This window comes from Canis lupus, chromosome 33 (assembly GCF_011100685.1).
Source record: "Canis lupus familiaris isolate Mischka breed German Shepherd chromosome 33, alternate assembly UU_Cfam_GSD_1.0, whole genome shotgun sequence".
In the NCBI taxonomy this organism is placed as follows: domain Eukaryota; kingdom Metazoa; phylum Chordata; class Mammalia; order Carnivora; family Canidae; genus Canis; species Canis lupus.
In genome coordinates, this window is record NC_049254.1 from 4,029,448 (window position 1) to 4,051,199 (window position 21,752).

The 21,752-nt window shown below is 38.0% G+C and overlaps 1 long non-coding RNA gene across 1 annotated transcript in view; it reads right to left on the reverse strand.

The window, feature by feature from the left end:
* Positions 1-19,567, reverse strand: part of LOC111093780 — a 49,063-nt gene extending 29,496 nt beyond the window's left edge. The window contains exons 1-2 of the long non-coding RNA XR_005383129.1: positions 19,501-19,567; positions 6,233-6,291 (exon numbers count right to left, since the gene is read on the reverse strand). This is a non-coding gene — a long non-coding RNA (uncharacterized LOC111093780). The remainder of the gene's footprint in view (positions 1-6,232; positions 6,292-19,500) is intronic.
* Between the last annotated feature and the right edge of the window lie 2,185 nt (positions 19,568-21,752).

A 21,752-nucleotide genomic window follows, 5' to 3' on the forward strand; every position in this document is an offset into this window, starting at 1 on the left:
GGCTCCGGCATGGAGCCTGCTTCTCCCTCTGCCTGTGTCTCTGCCTCTCTCTCTTTGTGTGTCCCTCATGAATAAATAAATAAAATCTTTTAAAAAAATTACCCAAAGGTACCCAGCACAATCCTTCATGGACTACATAAATATTTACTAGTAGACAGGAATTTTATATAGGATATATTTAGCTAATTAATTTTGAATTCATTTGATTGATCAAATACTATAGAATTCAGTTACACACAGTCCTTTGGTAATGGACTGAGTACAGTTTGACTGAACCCACATCTGGTCTGGCAAAGACCAGCTATCACCAGTAGAATGGCTGGTCCTAGGAAAGTAAACACCTGAGAACTCATACGTCATTTTCAATGCAATGTTTATGCCCAATGCCATAATTGAAGCATCATTGATAAACAGTTACTGAGATATATTGGAATTTGAGTTGGTAAAAACTCAAGTTTTTCCCCCATTGGTCAAGTGGAATTCTCAAGATGCAAATAGAAAGAATATAGGAGAAGCATAGCCTTATCAATAGTCATATACTCACTCAATACAACTAATCTATTCAGCCTGTTCCACAACAAAGTAGAACAACTGCAGTGAAGGAATCCCCATCACTAGAGCAACAGAGACTTAATCAGTGGTGAGTAAGTGATCGGCAGGCAAGAAAGGTCCAAATATAGCAGTAGCTGCAATATAACAAGAACCACAAATTTTGAGAGCAAGAGAAAGGAAAATTAGGGAAGAAAAAGGTGAGGAAGCACAGTTTAAGATAGTTTTGTCATAGAAATGTAAGCTTCTACGGTAACATTTAAAAACATGAAAAACATATGATGGTATGGCACCTACAGAAGCACGGAAAAGCAAGCAAACAGAAACAAGAACAGATGGTCCTGTAAGAAGTGCTATAAAAAATTAAATAAATGATCATTATTAAACACCCAATCTATAACATAACCTATACAACCTAAATTTCTTATGTAGGTTACATTATAGCCAATATAAAAAATATTTCCAAAAAACAATTAAAGTCTGTCCATTTCAAATAGACCTTTCAGCACAGACCTTGAATAGACGTTATTTTCCCAGGTGACCCTAGTGCTAGGATTTTATTTCATCATAAACACATTTTGAAAGGTGTGTTGAAACATTTTTTTTTAAGATTTTATTTATTTATTCATGAGAGACAGAGAGAGAGAGGCAGAGACACAGGCAGAGGGAGAAGCAGGCTCCCTGCAGGGAGCCCGATGTGGAACTGGATCACAGGACCCCAGGACCACGACCTGAGCTGAAGGCAGACACTCAACCACTGAGCCACCCAGGTGCCCCGAAAAACTTAATGTTACTATTTCATCATCACTATTAATCTGCCAACACCAGTGACTCTCAGTGTTTCTTCCACACCCCTTGCTAGTACTCTATTTAAAGTATTAAAGTTTTCTAAAATTCAAGCTAGATGAATTGAAAAAGTCATTTTTCTTTCTATTCTTTAATTTCAAAGATAGCATGAAATGGTAAGAATATAAAGACTTTAGAGTAAAAGAGAAATGGCTTTGAATCCTTAACACTTACTGGTATTTAATTTCTTGCTCTCATACTATGATGTCCTGATATATAGTTTTAGGTGTAAAAGAATCTCAATCTCCACCTTCACCCAATGATCCAAAGAATATAATTAGGTCTTTTATGTGCTCAAACTGAAGAAAATCCGTGCCCCTCTCTTCTTATTTTGCAAAAGTCATTCAGGTGTCCATACAAATGACAGATTCAATTTAATCTGTTTCATTGTTTAAACCAAGATTTAGAACAGTCATTTCCTGAAAATTTGTAAATTCATACCTACTACCATAAACAAGTGGTTCAGAGTAACCTTCTGCATTGCTAATATAGTCACAGAGCTGGGAGCATCCAGAATGTTAACTATCTAGAGAAATTTCCGGCAAGTGCTGCTATTGTCATTCTCTGTCCTGTAAAGATCACTCTGGATGTTCCCATCCAAGGGCCAGCACTGATTTCTTCTGTTCTAACATAGAAGTGGGAACCTAGCTCTGCTTCTTGAGGTTGGTAGACATCTCAACTACCAATAAACTCTCTGATGCTGCTGGAGCTGTTACCAAAGGCAGTAATTGCCGAAAATAGGATATTTGGATAAGATTGTCTGTCCAACACTATGATGGTCGTGAGCAATGAATAAGTTGCCATCACTGCTATCAGTGTCCTAAAGAAACCTCATTATACCTCAATATAAACAAGACTACTGCATAATAAAATTTTCTTAGACTTTTAAAAGTTTTAACCTTTTGTCCTCACTGATTCAGTTATTTTCCCAAAGTACATTCCTACTCAGAGAAGGGCTGGTCAGGTAAAGTTCTGAGGTCTGCTTAATTTCTGCAGTGAATTTATCCAATGGTCATTTGATTTCATATGTTTCCCTCCATTGGCTTTGGCTTTACCGACAGATTTCTGAAACTAAATTTCAGGAACCAGTGATTATATACCAAGACTATTTCTGCTCATATATTCCCTGTACGCTTCATGGAAGCTTGATTTTTTTTCTGCTCCAAAAAGCTCAAAAATTTGTATTCTTAAAGCTTCTTCAAATTTTTGCTTCATCAACAATACTTCTACATTATCATCATTAGATTCTCCATCATCATTTTCATCAGTAGCAGCCAGGAAAGCTCTCAATTATCTTTACAATAGTGATCAGGGCAGATATGTTTATGGTATCTTCAACTTTAACAGTCTATGTACTTTGTTCAAGACATTAATAGCCTTAGATTCATCAAAGAATAGGCTTCCTATAATAAAATCAATGTTCTCTAATTAAAGGACACTTTTAGAATAAAAATGAAGTAAATAGTCATTTATGTATCCCACTTTTTTCACTTTTTGTATATCTTTTAACATTCACTTTCAATTCACATTTTCAATTTTATTTCCTAATTGTCTTATTTTTATGGTAGCTTTTTCCTCATAATAGTAATGCAGTAACTCATATGTTGACACATTAACAATGATAGTATGCCTATAAACAAGATAAGTCCTTTTTTTCTCACATAGCAGAGTAACATAAGAATCTCCTATGTTTTAAGATAACCAAATTCCAATACATGTAAAGGGGATAAAACATTCAAGCCCCTATAAATTTTAGGAATAATTTTAGTAATAATTATTCAATATTTTATGTGTTCCATTGTTAATCTTGTGTGATTTCTAGAACAAAATGATTTTCTTCCAAATATGTCATCAGTGAATAATCGTTTCAAATGGTACATTGTCATACACAATTTACTTAAAAGCAAAAGGAATAAATGATTATGGTTCCTGGCTTTTATTTTCTCTTTATCTTTTATGGCTTTAGGAAATAAAATGCATTCAAAGTAGATTAAAATAACCTTTTATAAATAATTCTTATGAAAGTTGTTCCTTCTCTTAACAATATAATCTGTATAAAATAGCATTATCTGTTCTATTTCACATTCCAACCTCTAGAAGATTTTAGGGAAGCCAACTACAAATGCTAATATGGCAGGAAATTAGAATAGTTTTCTTTCTATAAATATTTGAGTACATTTCTTGTATTTTAAAATGTATGGTCTTACTATAAATACACTTTATATATACCACAAAATTAGCTCTTTTATGAGTCGGGTCATTGAGAAAGAGTCATCTTACTGTATGAAAGAGATTTCCATTTTTAAGCAAGGCCTTCTATTTTAGAGATAACATACGGACTTTGGAAAACACACTAATGTACTATGTAGAGTTCCTATATATTGGTACTTTATAGAGTACTTGGTTACATATTTAAAAACCAAAGGAGATGCACTGTATAATCAGTAAAATACATAGTCCAGCTATTATAAAAACAGGAGAAAAATGAAAAGTTTTGTGATTTTCCTATCAATGTGTAATTTAATTATTTTGAACATGCATTAATGACACTGCCTAGTGTCATTTTTCAGGGTCAAATTGTGTTTCAAAGAAAATATGTTCTATTTTATTTTTAAAATGACACTTAAGGATCTGGCACTCTTTTTCATAGAGCTCAACTATGCACAATAGCAGGAAACAATAATAAGGCAAATTTCTCACCAAAGTGTCTAAAGTTTAGGTTTCGTGGAATAATAATATTTAGCTTCCATTTCATAACCAAGGCTCTTGAAAAGCCAGTATGACATCTGAACTTTTGGAGATAGGAAAAGAGTAGGAAAAAATACAAGATTTTGTTGAGAATTTTTGTGTGATTTTTTTTTTTTTTTGCTAACAACTCTATAGAAAATACTGTCACATGGTGGTATGTGAGGCTTCTTTCAATAACAAAGAAATAAAACCATAACTATTGTTCAACATTAAAGTTCTCCATCCCTTCAGAAAACACCAAGGATATTTTTGTGTTTGTTTCTTTTTCTTTGGTTTACAATTTGTTTGACTAACAGGTAAAACTTTATTTCTGGTTTTAATGGCAAAGACTTGAAGTTTCTAAATTTTGTTAAAAATTCTAACAGTTCAAAATCAATCTGTTTTTTCATGCCAAGAAACAAAACAAAATAAAAACATTCTATTATAGTCAACTCTTCACTTCAAGTGTCCATAAATCAGAACCTTGCCACAAAAGAACTCATTTTTTTTGTTCCATCACATTCTGTTATGAAAACTTAACAGAGCATATAATCCTTATAAAATTTTATTTGATAAAATTCAATTTATGAACAAACAAGAGCCTACAATTATAATTACAGAGCATGATTTTCAAGAGGGTATCAATTGAGAAATACTCCAAACATTACAGGCATAAAGATCCTATGAGAACAAATCATGCTACCTTGCTAGTTTAAAATAATATTTTCATATTTGATATAAATATTTTTTCCCAGAATAACATAAAATAGAAAAGGAAATCTGAATAAAATGTTACTGTCTGTGTAGGAGCTCTTCAAAATCCATGTACCTATCACACAGGGTTAAGTTTAAGCCTTCTGTTTTAGAGCTTTGCCATGTATGCTTTTTCAAACCAAGATCTCTGAAAGAAGGAACTGCCTTCTCTGGTCAGCTTTATTAAGAACCTCGATTTGGTCTAAAATAGACAGTTGTAACCTTGGGATTAGAAAAAAATGTCAATTCACCCAAGCCCAGTGTTCACTAAAATTTTTATTGGTAGTTTACTGTATTTTAATAGCAAAGTTGGAGAAACAGCACAAAAGACAACATTAAAACAAATTTTGCAAGAGGGACAACTCAGGAAATTATAGAAAATGAATTAAATTTAAAAAAATGAACAAACAAAAATTTGTTACCATTAATATGAATTTGCTATTTAAAGAATAACTATTTTTAAGTTGATTTTCTAAAAATTATTTCCTGGAACATTATATTGGCATTTCATTTGCATGATCCTACATTTATATTTAAAAGGCTTGAAAAAACTAGAACTAAAAGAATTCTCCTCTCTTCTTTATTTTTTGCATTGCAACCATATATACAGGTATAGAACCCCATGTGATTAATTTTTTAATAGAATGTTAAAAATTCCAATAAAAAAGACATTGCTACTATAATTACCTGACAAATATTTCCTTTCTGACCATGATCAATGCCCACTGTCAGTTGCAGAAACCAAGCAGACCTATGGCTTTCTCAGTTTGGCCAAGAAGCTCAATGGATAGAGCCTTTAGGCATACCCAAAAGAACAATGTGAATTCAACTACAATGATTCTAATCCAATTCCACTGTTCCCTGACCTAGGAAATGGCTCCTTCTTCCAACACAAGCAAGTTTCTGCTTACATTTAGGATAATCTTGAACATGACATAAATGGCTTACAAGAAATCTATGAACTAGTTCAGAAGCCAAAATAACAGTGACTTTTAAAAATTCAAAAATGTGTTTAACTCATATATATATGTACATACTCTAGAGTCTATATATAGAAGTCTGTCCTGTCAGGTATCTAGGCTCCTTCTGACTTGTTTCTCTATAACGCATGGCCTCTTTGCCCCCCTAGTTCAAAAAAAGCTCTTCCAGTTCCAGGTACTACATCAGCATTCCAGACAAAAGGAAGAAGAAATAAGGAAAACAAGGGCACAACCTATCACCTTATGGACACATTACAGAATTGGCACATACTACCTCTGTTTAAATTCCACTCACTTGAACGGTCACGACTAGTCATAAAGCTAAGAGATGCAACCTATACAGAGCTAAGTACCAAAATAAAAATCTTGAATCTTACCACAGCTAATCTTCTCCAATTATTTTTGAAATGAAGAATGCTCATCTTCTACAAAATTCCTGTTAAAAGATAAGAGATAACAGTAATTCTTGTGTTCTTATCTATAAAAAAATTGATTTTCTGGAGACTTGTTAAATGAAGACATCTTGGATGGTTATTCAATTCTTGGCTTATGTTTTAATGAGTTCCTTGAAAATGCATCTTCATTTTTGTCCAACTTTATACATTGCTGTCAAAATTCCGATGTCAATTTGATTTTTTCTCCTTTGTTAATACAGCTTATCATCTTGTCCAACCCATAGAATTAAATCTTTACCTTTATTATTATTTTTTAAATCTTTACCTTTAAGTTCCAAAAGTTTTATTTGTATATTTTGAAATAGACACTCATCAAATTTCTCAGAGACAGACAGCTTTGACGAATCATTAGATGAAAAGATCCAGCATCACCTAGCTACCTCATGTGAAGACAACTCAGGAAAACTTATGAAATCGACTATGCAAGAACAGGAAATCACCTTTTATTGTTTTACCCCACTAATGTTGTGCCCAAGATTGCGAATCCGAGAAACCACCAAGGAGCTGACACCGATGCAAGTACATGAGGGTTTATTTACAAGCTGGAGCTTGGGTCCAAGTATACTCCATATAGCAGAGCAGGGACTTGGACCCTGAGACTAAGAAGCATAGTAGTGTTATAGGGGCCAGTGGCCAATGAGATTGTAACATACGCAGAAAGTTGCACAGTCATGTTGGTCCACACGCAGGTGGCCAATTGAATCACGATTCACCCTATAGTGACCATTTGAACTAGCCTATTATTCTGGTTAGAACTGGCGTGCAGGTTTGGTGGGCAAACGAGGGGTTTTCATTCCTTGGCTGGTTAAAGGTCAGAGGTCCCGCATTCCTAAGTGTGCTGGTTTCTGATGAAGGTGTGCTTCATAGCTAAACTAGGGAGAGGGAATACCTTAAACAATAGGCAGGTCGTGTGGGGGGTTTTACATGAGATGGCAGGCGTGGCACAAAATGGAGTTAGTCCTGCTCTGCTTGTCCAAGAGTAGGGGATTTCTGTTAGATTTCCTGGGTCCCACATTCCCCCCTTTTTCAGAGGATCCTTTGCAGGACCCAATCATGGGTCCTGGGCCCTTGTTGACAAAGGCAATGGTCTTAATTTTTCTTGTCCTCCACCCTAAGATTTGAGTTTACTGTCATGAATGATATATTAACCTACCTTGACATATCAAAATTGAGTAAATTTATTTCAGAGGCTAAAAAAACGAAAAATATATACTCTGAAGTAGCAATATGATCAACAAGATTTCACAAAGAAAAAGAAAACTGCTGTTGAATATTCCTTACGAGCCTAGATGCAAAATCTATTAATGAGACTTTTCATATAAAATCCAACATTTAAAAGGGATAATATGTTTCAACAAGTGGCAATTTCTCTAAGAATGGAAAGTTGATTTGATGTTAAAATATCAAAAAAATATAATCCATTGTATGGCTAGAATAAGGAAGAAATCCCATATGATAATATTAATGGATAGAGAAAAGACATTTGAGGAAAACACCTATTTTAAAGTTTCCAGCATATTAGGAAAAAAAGGAAATTCTCAACCTGATAAAACCTACAGGTAACAACATACTTGATTGTGAAAGAATAAATAAATGCCTTTCTCCTAAGATTGGAACCAAAGAAAAGTTGTAGTCTTTCATGAAGTCTATGAAACATTGCAGTTCTAACCAGTGCATTTAAGCAAGAAAAAAAAATTGAAAAAAAATTATTTAAAAAAAAAAACAAAAACATAATGCTATCTATCCACAGATGATATCCTCATGTCCATGGAAAAATCTCAAGTGCTTGGGATTTCTGGAATGCTGGAGTGAGGAGTGTGACAGACCATGTCTCCAGAGAAGGATTCATTCAATTGGTAAAAATTATAAATACCAAATTTTTTAATGGAATATAGCAAATGAAGAAATATTTACTCAAGAAAATCAACTAAACCTCAGAAGAATGAAAAATCAATGGTGCTTGAGCTACACGATACACTCCTATATGCTCCCCAATGCCCCCAACACACATGCCTTTGCAAACTTAGTGTGACAGAGGCATTACTCCAGGTGAGTAAAGTTAAAAAGACAGCCTTCCCAATTTCTCAATAAAGGGCTATGGTTTTACCCTGAAAAATAAGGCCACCTACATCTCTCCCATCCCTCCCATCCCTAAATTTTAGAATTCCTATTACAGCCATCTGCAGACAAAAGGACTGAGGTTCCTTTCTCCACCCAGCTTCCATTCAAAGGACAGAAACTCTACCCCAGTGCAGGGTAGGATGAGAGCACTAGGACCCAATCACCTCCACTTCAACTCCCTATGAGACAGAAATTCCTTGCCAAAAGGGCAAGTCAAGACCAGGTGGCAAGACCCCACATCTGACATGTAGATTATGGTTATCAATTGGGAGAATTATAGCACAAAGATTCTGCCAGTGGAGAAAGGCAGAATTTAAGAACAGACAGGTCCACAACTCCAAGGGTTCTAAACTAATTCGGAGCTTGTAGAATTCGTGCCCTAAGGGTGTTGTTGAAAACTCTGGAAATCATAGATGTGAGAAATTAAAGGGAGGTTGGTAGTTCCAAAGTATTTTAGCAATAAGAAAATGGTAAACAGCTAAAAGTTTAATAGAAACAACCAGGGAAAAGAAGCTAAGAGTCTTCCTGGGGTTCAAAGAAAGCCTAAAAATGGTAATACTGTTTCTGAAAAAGGATCTAACTTTAATTAGATCAGACTGTAGAGTGTGATATTGTGATTTATCATAAGAAATACCTATTTGGTCTTTGCCCTCTTTTCTGACACAGAGCTTTTAAAACCCCTAAAATGTCCTAAATTGTTAGAATTGTTATGTTAATGAAGTTACTTTTGGAGACCTCCTAAGGATGGGGGCTGGTTGCTGGTGGATCAATTAGAAGATTGGAATTTTATTTCTACCCTGGGACTTAACAGAGAGAGGAAAGAGGTTGGAGATTGAGTTTAAATCACCAATGGCCAATGATTTAATCAACCATGGCTTTGTAATAAAGTCTCCTTAAGGGACCCCTGGGTGCCTTCGGCTCAGGGCTTGATCCCAGGTCCGGGGATCAAGTCCCGCATCGGGCTCCCTGAAAGGAGCCTGCTTCTCCTTTTATCTATGTCTCTATGTCTCTCCATCTCTGTGTCTCTCATGAATAAATATATTAAAAATCTAAAAATAAAAAAAAAAGTCTCCATAAATACCAAAAGGACAAGGTTCAAAGAGCTTCCAGGTTGGTGAACACATGGTGATGCAAGGAAAGTGGGATACTCACAGAGAGCACAGAAGCTCAGCTCTTTTCCCATAACTTGTCCTATGGATCTTTTCCATCTGGCTGTTCCTGAATTATACATTTTATAATAAACCTATGATCTAGCAAGTAAAAAGTTTCTCTTGAGTTCTGTGAACCACTCTAACAAATTAATTGAAACCTCTGATCTATAGCAAGTAAATCAGAAGCAGCAGATGACAACCTGAATTTGTGACTGGAGTCTAAGTGTGTGTGTGTGTGTGTGTGTGTGCGCGCGCAGGGGGGTGATGGCAGGCACTCAATCTTGTTACAGTTGAAAGAGTCTGTGTTGTGTGAATGAAGGTCTCAGTCCTTGGATTTTCTGAGATTTACATGGTGATCTGCCCTCAAATAAAGGCCGTCAGAAGAGATCTAGCAAGCACAAAGCAGTTTATTAAAGTAAAAGTACACTCTTAGGGTGTAAGACTGAGCAAGTTCTATGAGGTAGAACCAGCCTGTGGGGTTATTTTGGGATTGGATATTATTGAGTCTCCCTGGGCTGTAAGGAGCTGTGATATACAGTGGTGTGGTCTTTAATAGAGACTGCTTCCAAAATCATTTGGGAACTTCCTCCCACAGCCTGGGAGGAAGAATTTTTGACTCTACTTTGTACTGGATCCATGTCAGCCCTTCTCCATCAGGTGGGGCTGTACTGCAATGAAAATGCATTACAGTGAGTCTAGGGGTTACCCTGCCTCAGAGATGGAAGAGGAGAGCACAGGCTCTGCACCTGTGGCTCTTTGGTTTGTCAGGCCCAAGGCCCAAGGTTTTGGAAGCCATAAGGTCAGGATGTTGTGCTTTACAATGTATAGCTTATTTATCACTATCCTGGCCTCCAGTTCATGTCTCTATCATTCCCATTCAAGGACTTGGGATTCTGCCTTAGGGTGTTCCTTCCACTGTTCAATGTCTACTTCCTACCTCACAGTATGACTGAGTCTTTAATCGGGGGATCTGATGCTATCTCCTGGGAGATGATGTCAGAACTGAGTTGAATTATAGGACACCCTGCTGGTGTCCAAGCATTGCTTGGTGGATGTATGGGAAATCCATACACACAAAAACATTGGAACTGGGTGATCAGAACCCATTATATATATAGCTACAATTATCTAAAATGTCTAGTTTAAAAAAAACTCATAAGACATACAGGAAAAAAGGAAAGTATGGCCCATCCATAGAAAAACAAGCAGACAAAACTGCCTTTGAGATGAAGCCAGAGGGCAGCTCCAGTGGCTCAGTGGTTTAGTACTACCTTTTCAGCCCAGGGTGTGATCCTGGGGACCCGGGATTGAGTCCCACATCGGGCTCCCTGCATGGAGCCTGCTTCTCCCTCTGCCTGTGTCTCTGCCTCTGTCTCTCTCTCTCTCTAGTCTCTCATGAATAAATAAAATATTAAAAAAAAAAAGAGATGAAGCCAGATATTGGACTAGCAGAGAAAGATCTGAAAGCACCTATTATAAGTATGTTCAGAGAGGTATAAGCAACCATGTTTAAAGAATTAAAGAAAAATGTAATGAAAATGTCTCATTAAATAGAGAATATCAATAAAGTTATAAGAAATATATATAGAGAGAAAGAACCAAAAGGAAATTCTGGAAAAAAATTAATCAAAATTTATAAAGTAATAATAATTATAGAGAACTAAAGCAAAAATAGAAATAACATTGAAACCTAGTTTCAAAAAACTTGGGCCTGATAGTTTTGAGTACAAATATCTGATGCATATTTGAAATGGGATGGACATATCTGAAGTACTGAGGTAGATTCATTGCTACGTGTGGGCTTCTTTGGATGTATAGGATGTAAAATAGCTTTTTTGTTTCTTCATGCAATACATGCATACATTTATTTGTTTGTTGTATGTGCATGAAAAAGAGAAACAGAAATGAGCAAAGGGCAAAAATGAATTACAATGAATTTTCAGATGAAACTTGAAATGTACAGGCCTAAATTTATTAAAGGTGAACTGATATTAATGACCTTCCAAGAAAGGAGCCTCAGGCCCAGAATTTTTCATTGATGAATTCTTGCAAATATTTAAGGGAGTATGACACCAATTTTCTACAGCTTATTCCAGAAAAAGGAAGCAGAGAGAAAATTTTCAGCTCATTTATGAAAGTAGCATTGCCCTAATACCAAATCAGATAAAGACATTGCAAGAAAACCAAACTAAAACCCAATATCTCCCATGAATATAGACAGAAAACTCCACGACAAAATATTAGCAAGTTACATTGTATAAATATATATATAATATACATGTTATATATAACACATATTTTTATATCACAAGAAGTAAAATCTATATATATACACTTATATTCATATATGTATTTGGAAGGACATATTACAACTGTTTTTATTCTTAGACAACATGATTGGCTATAGAAAACCTAAAAGAATTAATGATAAAACCATAACTAATAAGTGATTACACTAAGATTGCAGCATACAAGAGTCATATACAAATGTCAGTTATATCTCAGCAATGAAAACTGGATTTTGAATTTAAAAAATAGCTTATAAGAGATAAAACAATGAAATTCTGAGACAGAAATTGAACAAAATATGCACAGGATCTAACATAAAGAATTATAAAAACCTGATGAAAGAATTCAAAGATTTAAATAAATGGAGAGAAATGCCATGATCCTGGATTGGAACAATATTGTTAAGATTATCATTCTTGGCAACTTGATCAATAGATTCAATACAACCCCAATGAAAACGCAAGCAGAGCATTTTGTAGATACTGAAATACTGATTTTAAAGTTTAGATGGGAAGGGAAAAGCCTCAGCATGCCCAAAATAATACTAAAAAATAACAATGTTGGAGGACTGACACTGTATGACTTCAACATCTATTATAAGGTGATAGTAATCAACACAGCATGGTGTTGGTGAAAGACCAAGCACATAGATAAATGGACCAGAATAGAAAGAGCAGAAGTAGACCTACACAAATATAGTCCACTGATCTTTGATAAGGCAATGAAATGGAGATAGGACAGTCTTTTCAACAAATAGTGCTAGAACATGAAAGAAGAAAAGGAAAAGAGAGTAGAGAGTAAAGGGAAGGGAAGAAGGAAGGAAGGAAAAGAAAAAGAAATCTAAACACAGACTTTACACCTTTACACCAAACGACCCAGCAATAATTTTTCATTTTAATTGCATTAAAGCTTCTTCCCACATAAAAACCTAGATGTGAATGTTTGTAGCAACATTATTCATGCCAAAGGCTGGAAGCAACCAAGTTATTCTTCAACAAGTGAATGGATAAATAAATTATTATATATCCATATAATGGATTTTATTCAGTAAAAATAAATGAACTATCAAGCCATGAAAAATATGATGCATCTTAAATGCATATTGCTAACTGAAAAGAGCCAGCCAGAAAATACAACATACTATATGACTCCAACTATATTAGTTTCTGGAAAAGGGAAAACTACAGAGTTTTTTTTTTTTGATAAATTAATTTTTTATTGGTGTTCAATTTACCAACATACCGAATAACACCCAGTGCTCATCCCGTCAAGTGTCCCCCGCAGTGCCCGTCAACCATTCACCCCCACCCCCCGCCCTCCTCCCCTTCCACCACCTCTAGTTCGTTTCCCAAAGTTAGGAGTCTTTATGTTCTGTCTCCCTTTCTGATATTTCCCACACATTTCTTCTCCCTTCCCTTATATTCCCTTTCACTATTATTTATATTCCCCAAATGAATGAGAACATACACTGTTTGTCCTTCTCCGATTGACTTACTTCACTCAGCATAATACCCTCCAGTTCCATCCACCTTGAAGCAAATGGTGGGTATTTGTCATTTCTAATGGCTCAGTAATACTCCATTGTATACATAAACCACATCTTCTTTATCCATTCATCTTTCGATGGACACCAAGGCTCCTTCCACAGTTTGGCTATTGTGGCCATTGCTGCTAGAAACATCGGGGTGCAGGTGTCCCGGCATTTCATTGCATCTGAATCTTTGGGGTAAATCCCCAACAGTGCAATTGCTAGGTCGTAGGGCAGGTCTATTTTTAACTATTTGAGGTACCTCCACACAGTTTTCCAGAGTGGCTGCACCAGTTCACATTCCCACCAACCGTGTAAGAGGGTTCCCCTTTCTCCACATCCTCTCCAACATTTGTGGTTTCCTGTCTTGTTAATTTTCCCCATTCTCACTGGTGTGAGGTGGGATCTCATTGTGGTTTTGATTTGTATTTCCCTGATGGCAAGTGATGCAGAGCATTTTCTCATGTGCATGTTGGCCATGTCTATGTCTTCCTCTGTGAGATTTCTTTCATGTCTTTTGCCCATTTCATGATTGGATTGTTTGTTTCTTTGGTGAATTTAATAAGTTCTTTATAGATCTTGGAAACTAGCCCTTTATCTGATACGTCATTTGCAAATATCTTCTCCATTCTGTAGGTTGTCTTTTAGTTTTGTTGACTGTATCCTTTGCTGTGCAAAAGCTTCTTACCTTGATGAAGTCCCAATAGTTCATTTTTGCTTTGTTTCTTTTGCCTTCGCGGATGTACCTTGCAAGAAGTTACTGTGGCCAAGTTCAAAAAGGGTGTTGCCTGTGTTCTCCTCTAGGATTTTGATGGAATCTTGTCTCACATTTAGATCTTTCATCCATTTTGAGTTTATCTTTGTGTATGTTGAAAGAGAGTGGTCTAGTTTCATTCTTCTGCATGTGGATGTCCAATTTTCCCAGCACCATTTATTGAAGGGACTGTCTTTCTTCCAATGGATAGTCTTTCCTCCTTTATCGAATATTAGTTGACCATAAAGTTCAGGGTCCACTTCTGGGTTCTCTATTCTGTTCCATTGATCTATGCGTCTCTTTTTGTACCAGTACCACACTGTCTTGATGACCACAGCTTTGTAGTACAACCTGAAATCTGGCATTGTGATGCCCCCAGCTATGGGTTTCTTTTTTAAAATTCCCCTGGCTATTCGGGGTCTTTTATGATTCCACACAAATCTTAAAATAATTTCTTCTAACTCTGTAAAGAAAGTCCATGGTATTTTGATAGGGATTGCATTAAACGTGTAAATTGCTCTGGGTAGCATAGACATTTTCACAATATTAATTCTGCCAATCCATGAGCATGGAATATTTTTCCATCTCTTTGCGTCTTCCTCAATTTCTTTCAGAAGTGTTCTATAGTTTTTAGGGTATAGAGCCTTTACCTCTTTAGTGAGGTTTATTCCTAGGTATCTGATGCTTTTGGGTGCAATTGTAAATGGGATTGACTCCTTAATTTCTCTTTCTTCAGTCTCATTGTTAGTGTATAGAAATGCCACTGATTTCTGGGCATTGATTTTGTATCCTGCCACATTACCAAATTGCTATATGAGTTCTAACAATCTTGGGGTGGAGGCTTTTGGGTTTTCTACGTAGAGTATCATGTCATCGGCGAAGAGGGAGAGTTTGACTTCTTCTTTGCCAATTTGAATGCCTTTAATGTCTTTTTGTCGTCTGATTGCTGAGGCTAGGACTTCCAGTACTATGTTGAATAGCAGTGGTGAGAGTGGACATCCCTGTCTTGTTCCTGATCTTAGGGGAAAGGCTCCCGGTGCTTCCCCATTGAGAATGATATTTGCTGTGGGCTTTTCGTAGATGGCTTTTAAGATGTCGAGGAAAGTTCCCTCTATCCCTACACTCTGAAGAGTTTTGATCAGGAATGGATGCTGTATTTTGTCAAATGCTTTCTCTGCATCTAATGAGAGGATCATATGGTTCTTGGTTTTTCTCTTGCTGATATGATGAATCACATTGATTGTTTTACGGGTGTTGAACCAGCCTTGTGTCCCGGGGATAAATCCTACTTGGTCATGGTGAATAATTTTCTTAATGTATTGTTGGATCCTATTGGCTACTATCTTGTTGAGATTTTTTGCATCCATGTTCATCAGGGATATTGGTCTGTAATTCTCCTTTTTGGTGGGGTCTTTGTCTGGTTTTGGAATTAAGGTGATGCTGGCTTCATGGAACGAATTTGGAAGTACTCCATCTCTTTCTATCTTTCCAAACAGCTTTAGTAGGATAGGTATGGTTTCTTCTTTAAACGTTTGATAGAATTCCCCTGGGAAGCCATCTGGCCCTGGACTCTTGTGTCTTGGGAGGTTTTTGATGACTGCTTCAATTTCCTCCCTGGTTATTGGCCTGTTCAGGTTTTCTATTTCTTCCTGTTCCAGTTTTGGTAGTTTGTGGCTTTCCAGGAATGTGTCCATTTCTCCTAGATTGCCTAATTTATTGGCGTACAGGTGTTCATAATATGTTTTTAAAATCGTTTGTATTTCCTTGGTGTTGGTAGTGATCTCTCCTTTCTCATTCATGATTTTATTAATTTGAGTCTTCTGTCTCTTCTTTTTAATAAGGCTGGCTAATGGTTTATCTATCTTATTAATTCTTTCAAAGAACCAACTCCTGGTTCTGTTGATCTGTTCCACAGTTCTTCTGGTCTCGATTTTGTTGAGTTCTGCTCGAATTTTAATTAACTCTCTTCTTCTGCTGGGTGTAGGGTCCACCTGCTGTTTTTTCTCTAGTCCTTTATGTGTAAGGTGAGCTTTTGTATTTGAGTTCTTTCCAGTTTTTGAATGGATGCTTGTATTGCGATGTATTTCCCCCTCAGGACTGCGTTTGCTGCATCCCAAAGATTTTGAACGGTTGTATCTTCATTCTCATTAGTTTCCATGAGTCTTTTTAATTCTTCCTTAATTTCCTGGTTGACCCTTTCATCTTCTAGCAGGATGGTCCTTAACCTCCACGTGTTTGAGGTCCTTCCAAACTTCTTGTTGTGATTTAGTTCTAATTTCAAGGCATTATGGTCTGAGAATATGCAGGGGACAATCCCAATCTTTTGGTATCGGTTCAGACCCGATTTGTGACCCAGTTTGTGGTCTATTCTGGAGAAAGTTCCATGTGAACTTGAGAAGAATGTGTATTCAGTTGAGTTTGGATGTAAAGTTCTGTAGATATCTGTGAAATCCATCTGGTCCTGTGTATCATTTAAAGCTCTCGTTTCTTTGGAGATGTTGTGCTTAGAAGACCTATCGAGGGTAGAAAGAGCTAGATTGAAGTCACCAAGTATAAGTGTATTATTATCTATTTCTTCACTTTGGTTATTAGTTGGTTTAAATATTTGGCAGCTCCCACATTCGGGGCATATATATTGAGGATTGTTAAGTCCTCTTGTTGGATAGATCCTTTAAGTATGAGATAGTGTCCCTCTTCATCCCTCACTACAGTCTTTGGGGTAAATTTTAGTTTATCTGATATAAGGATGGCTACCCCTGCTTTCTTTTGAGGACCATTCGAATGGTAAATGGTTCTCCAACCTTTTATTTTCAGGCTGTAGGTGTCCTTCTGTCTAAAATGAGTCTCTTGTAGACAGCAAATAGATGGGTCCTGCTTTCTTATCCCGTCTGAAACCCTGCGCCTTTTGATGGGGTCATTAAGCCCGTTCCCATTCAGAGTTACTATTGAAAGATATGAGTTTAGTGTCGTCATGATACCTATTCAGTCCTTGTTTTTGTGGACTGTTCCACTGAACTTCTTCTTAAAGGGGAATTTTAAGAGGCCCCCTTAAAATTTCTTGCAGAGCTGGTTTGGAGGTCACATATTCTTTCAGTTCCTGCCTGTCTTGGAAGCTCTTTATCTCTCCTTCCATTTTGAATGAGAGCCTTGCTGGATAAAGTATTCTTGGTTGCACGTTCTTCTCATTGAGGACCCTGAATATATCCTGCCAGCCCTTTCTGGCCTGCCAGGTCTCTGTGGAGAGGTCTGCTGTTACGCTAATATTCCTCCCCATAAAAGTCAGGGATTTTTTGTCTCTTGCTGCTTTCAGGATCTTCTCTTTATCTTTGGAATTTGTAAGCTTAACTATTAAATGTCGAGGTGTTGAACGGTTTTTATTGATCTTAGGGGGGGATCTCTCTATTTCCTGGATCTGAATGCCTATGTCCCTTCACAGATTAGGAAAGTTTTCAGCTATGATTTGCTCAAATACATATTCTGGCCCTCTGGCCCTTTTGGCGCCCTCGGGAACCCCAATTAAACGTAGGTTTTTCTTCCCCAGGCTGTCGTTTATTTCCCTTAATCTGTCTTCATGGTCTTTTAATTGTCTGTCTCTTTTTTCCTCAGTTTCCCTCTTTGCCATCAACTTGTCTTCTATGTCACTCGTTCTTCCACCTCATTAACCCTTGTCGTTAGGACTTCCAGTTTGGATTGCATCTCATTCAATTGATTTTTAATTTCTGCCTGTTTAGCTCTAAATTCTGCAGTCATGAAGTCTCTTGAGTCCTTTATGCTTTTTTCTAGAGCCATCAGTAGCTGTATAATAGTGCTTCTGAATTGGCTTTCTGACATTGAATTGTAATCCAGATTTTGTAACTCTGTGGGAGAGAGGACTGTTTCTGATTCTTTCTTTTGAGGTGAGGTTTTCCTTCTAGTCATTTTGCTCAGTGCAGAGTGGCCAAAAGCAAGTTGTATTGGGAAAAGGAGAAAAAAAGAGGAGAGAAAGAAGGAAAGAAAAGAGAAAAAGAAAAAAGAAAAAAGGAAGAAAAAAAGAGAAGAAAAAGAGAAAGAAAAAGAAAAAGAAAAAGAAAAAAAAGGTGGGGGAAGGAAACAAATCAAAAGGCAAAACAAAACAAAACAAAACAAAAAACACGGGGGAGTATCTTCTGATTCTGTGTACTGTAAGTCCCCTGACTTCCCCTGGAACTCGTCCGTCCAGCTGGTGTTCTGGGGGAGGGGCCTGCTGTGCTGATTCTCAGGTGTTAGCACTTGGGGGAGCTGCTCTGCCCCTGCCTGGTGCAGGGCTCAGGGGGGGTTGTTTACCCCGTGAGGCCCCAGGAGGAACAGCCCTAGTGGCGGGGCCAGCTCTGGAAACCTGGATTCAAACCCCACAGGAACTACTCCGTCTGCAGGGCCTGGAGGCTCCGGGGCGGGGCCACTGATCTGCTCAGCTCAAGGCAGGAGCGTCCTCGCTGTCCTGGGCCCTCCCGGCCTCTGCCTGTCCCGGGGGAGGCCGGATCCTGGGCTGTGTCCCCGCGCCCTGTGCTCGGGGCCCGCGCTGGTGGATTTGTGCTCCTGCTCCGCAGCCCCCTCCGCGGAGTCGCCCCCGAGCCCCCCGAGCTGCTCCCACCCCGCAGCCCCTTCCGCGGAGCCGTCCCCGAGCCCCCCCACCCGCCCTGAGCTGCTCCCGCCCGCAGCCCCCTCCGCGGAGCCGCCCCCGAGCCCCCCGAGCTGCTCCCCCCCGCAGCCCCCTCCGCGGAGCCGCCCCCGAGCCCCCCCGAGCTGCTCCCCCCCGCAGCCCCCTCCGCGGAGCCGCCCCCGAGCCCCCCCGAGCTGCTCCCCCCCGCAGCCCCCTCCGCGGAGCCGCCCCCGAGCCCACCGAGCTGCTCCCGCCCCGCAGCCCCCTCCGCGGAGCCACCCCCGAGCCCCCCGAGCTGCTCCCCCCGCAGCCCCCTCCGCGGAGCCGCCCCCGAGCCCCCCGAGCTGCTCCCCCCCGCAGCCCCCTCCGCGGAGCCGCCCCCGAGCCCCCCGAGCTGCTCCCGCCCCGCAGCCCCCTCCGCGGAGCCGCCCCCGAGCCCCCCGAGCTGCTCCGGGTCCCCCGTGCGCGCTGCAGCCCTTAGGGAGCTCGGCGCACTCCCCCGGGCGCAGGTGCCTGTCAGTGTCCCCGGGAGCCCGCGGGCCTCCCCGCCCTCCGGGTCCTGCTCCACCTCCCTGGAGCCCCTTTCCCCCGGGAAGGTCGGTGCAGCTCCTGCGTCTCCGGGACGGGGCTCTCCTGTCCTGGGGACCCTCGCCCCGGCCTCAGCCCGGCTCCTCGCGGCCCCTCCCCCTCGGAGGCCTTTTGTGTCTTTCTTTGTCCCCGTCCTCCTACCTGATAGAAGCGCGACCTCTTCTCCCCGTAGCGTTCCAGCTGGTCTCTCTTTAATTCTCAGGCCGAATTCGTAGATTTTCAGGATGTTTTGAAGGTTATCGAGGTAATTTGGTGGGGACAGGTGACTTGGGGACCCTCCTCTTCCGCCATCTTGCCCCTCCTGCAAAACTACAGAGTTTAAAAAAAAAAAAAAAAAAGACAGTGGTTACCAGAGATTTGGGAGTAGAAATAAAGGAGAGTTGAATAGGTGAAATACAGGGGGCTTCTGACAGTCTATTTTGGACAGTTATATTTATGAATAAAGCTCAAAAAATAAAAAAATATAAGGATATTATATTTAGCTTCATGCTCTCTATTCACTAGAGTGTCTTATATATTATACTACCTTGAAATCAATAAATTATCTCCATGACATGTTTCCATATTATGTTGAAATTCTAAAGGTTAGATTTCATGATGAAATGTTCATTTCCTCATGTATTCTCTCTTTTATATTCTTGCAAATTTGCCAAGAAAAATGCCTAAGGCTCATTCATTCAGAGAAAATAAAAGGTGAAATATTGGGAATTTGAAGCAAAATTGGTTATTTTATGCAAAAGAGTAAAAACTTAGTTTCTCATTTGCAACAAGATATTTCTTATCCCTAAACTCAGGAAAAAGAAATTATCTGAGTAGAAAAGCCATGGAAAATGATATCAAAGTAAAAAAAAAAATTAAAGAACATTTTGAACCTATTCACATATAAAAATATCATATTACAATATTTCTCACATCAACTATCACTGCACTAAAGGTTATTTCAACAGCAAGCCAAGAAATAATTCAAATTGGTATACTATGTCCTTGTGTTTCCTCAAGATATTATAACATTATTTTTCATTTCCTTTTATAAATTACTGGAAAAATATTTTAACATCATTTTGTTTAATGATTAGCAGTTTCTAAAAGGTCTTTATACCATAAGAAATTACTCCCCATTTCCACTTCAATAAGTAAAACTAAAATAACTTGTCTATAATTACTTAGATTTAATATGTCTGTGGAACATGAAAAAAGGAAAGAAAAAGAGAGTAGAGAGGGAAGGGAAGGGAAGAATTAATAGATGAATGTGTTTTTAAAATCAGTATAAATGTGTTGAAGTTTAAGTCAACACAAACAGTGTAATCTCATTCATTTTATTCAAAATATCATTGCTTCATGAATTAATATTTAATCAATGTAAATTTGAGTTTCTTTAAATAGGCTTGCTTCTTATATTAACTTTTAGTTTATTCTCTTTAATATTTAGGAAATTAGGATAAAAACAGCCAACAACATAAATGGGAATGAGAATTAAGCTGACATGTATAAAATTTATATTGATCACATTCTTTAGAAATATATCATATTTCACACTTATATTTCTGGAATTTTTTTGTTTCTGGAATTTTTACAATTTCTATTACTTATATAGCTATGGAAACACTGACTCCTTAAAGATGATATACATGAAATACCTTAAAAAAATTGAAAATGTATAAGAAGCTCTAATCTCCAGTTCTACCTCTGCCATCTTCAATATTTCTTTCCTATCACATGACAGTAACAGAAGGAAATAACATTAACATGAAATTTTGAGAACATAATTTATTTACAGAAAGATAAAAAATATCAATGAAAAAAACAAGAGTTCTGCTCTACCCCTGAATTTTAAATCTCACAAAATTGGTATGATTCCAATTATCTACAATTTACATCTATTTTCACTTGATCTCATCTGTTCTTCAATGAAAAAGCAATAAAACACCTCAGCCATCCCAACCCTGCCCCATGTAGAGACAGTCACCACTGATTACTGTTTAATTTCTTTGAGTAATGAACACCTTCACTCCATGTGATATCATTGATATAAGGAAGGAACTCATAACAGTCTACTTTAGCTGAATGCTCTGCTCTATGGTACAAGCTGAAAATATATTCTTAAATCCTCTTACTGTGAGGTCTCAACATGTGAACACACTGCAGCCTCCCATCCACTAACGCTCAGGAATTTTCTTATATCCTCTACCAATTCCGGTTTTCTTAAATTCAGTAGTTTAATTAAGAAATAAATAAAATTTATTTAATTTACAATGACAGTAATATGAAAATTGTAATAACAAAATAAGCCAAAAATATGAAAACTTCTATGAAAGATGTAATAAAAATCAATTGAAAGACATAAAGAAGGGTAAAATAAGTGTATATAAATAATCCTGGGGGCACCTGGGTGC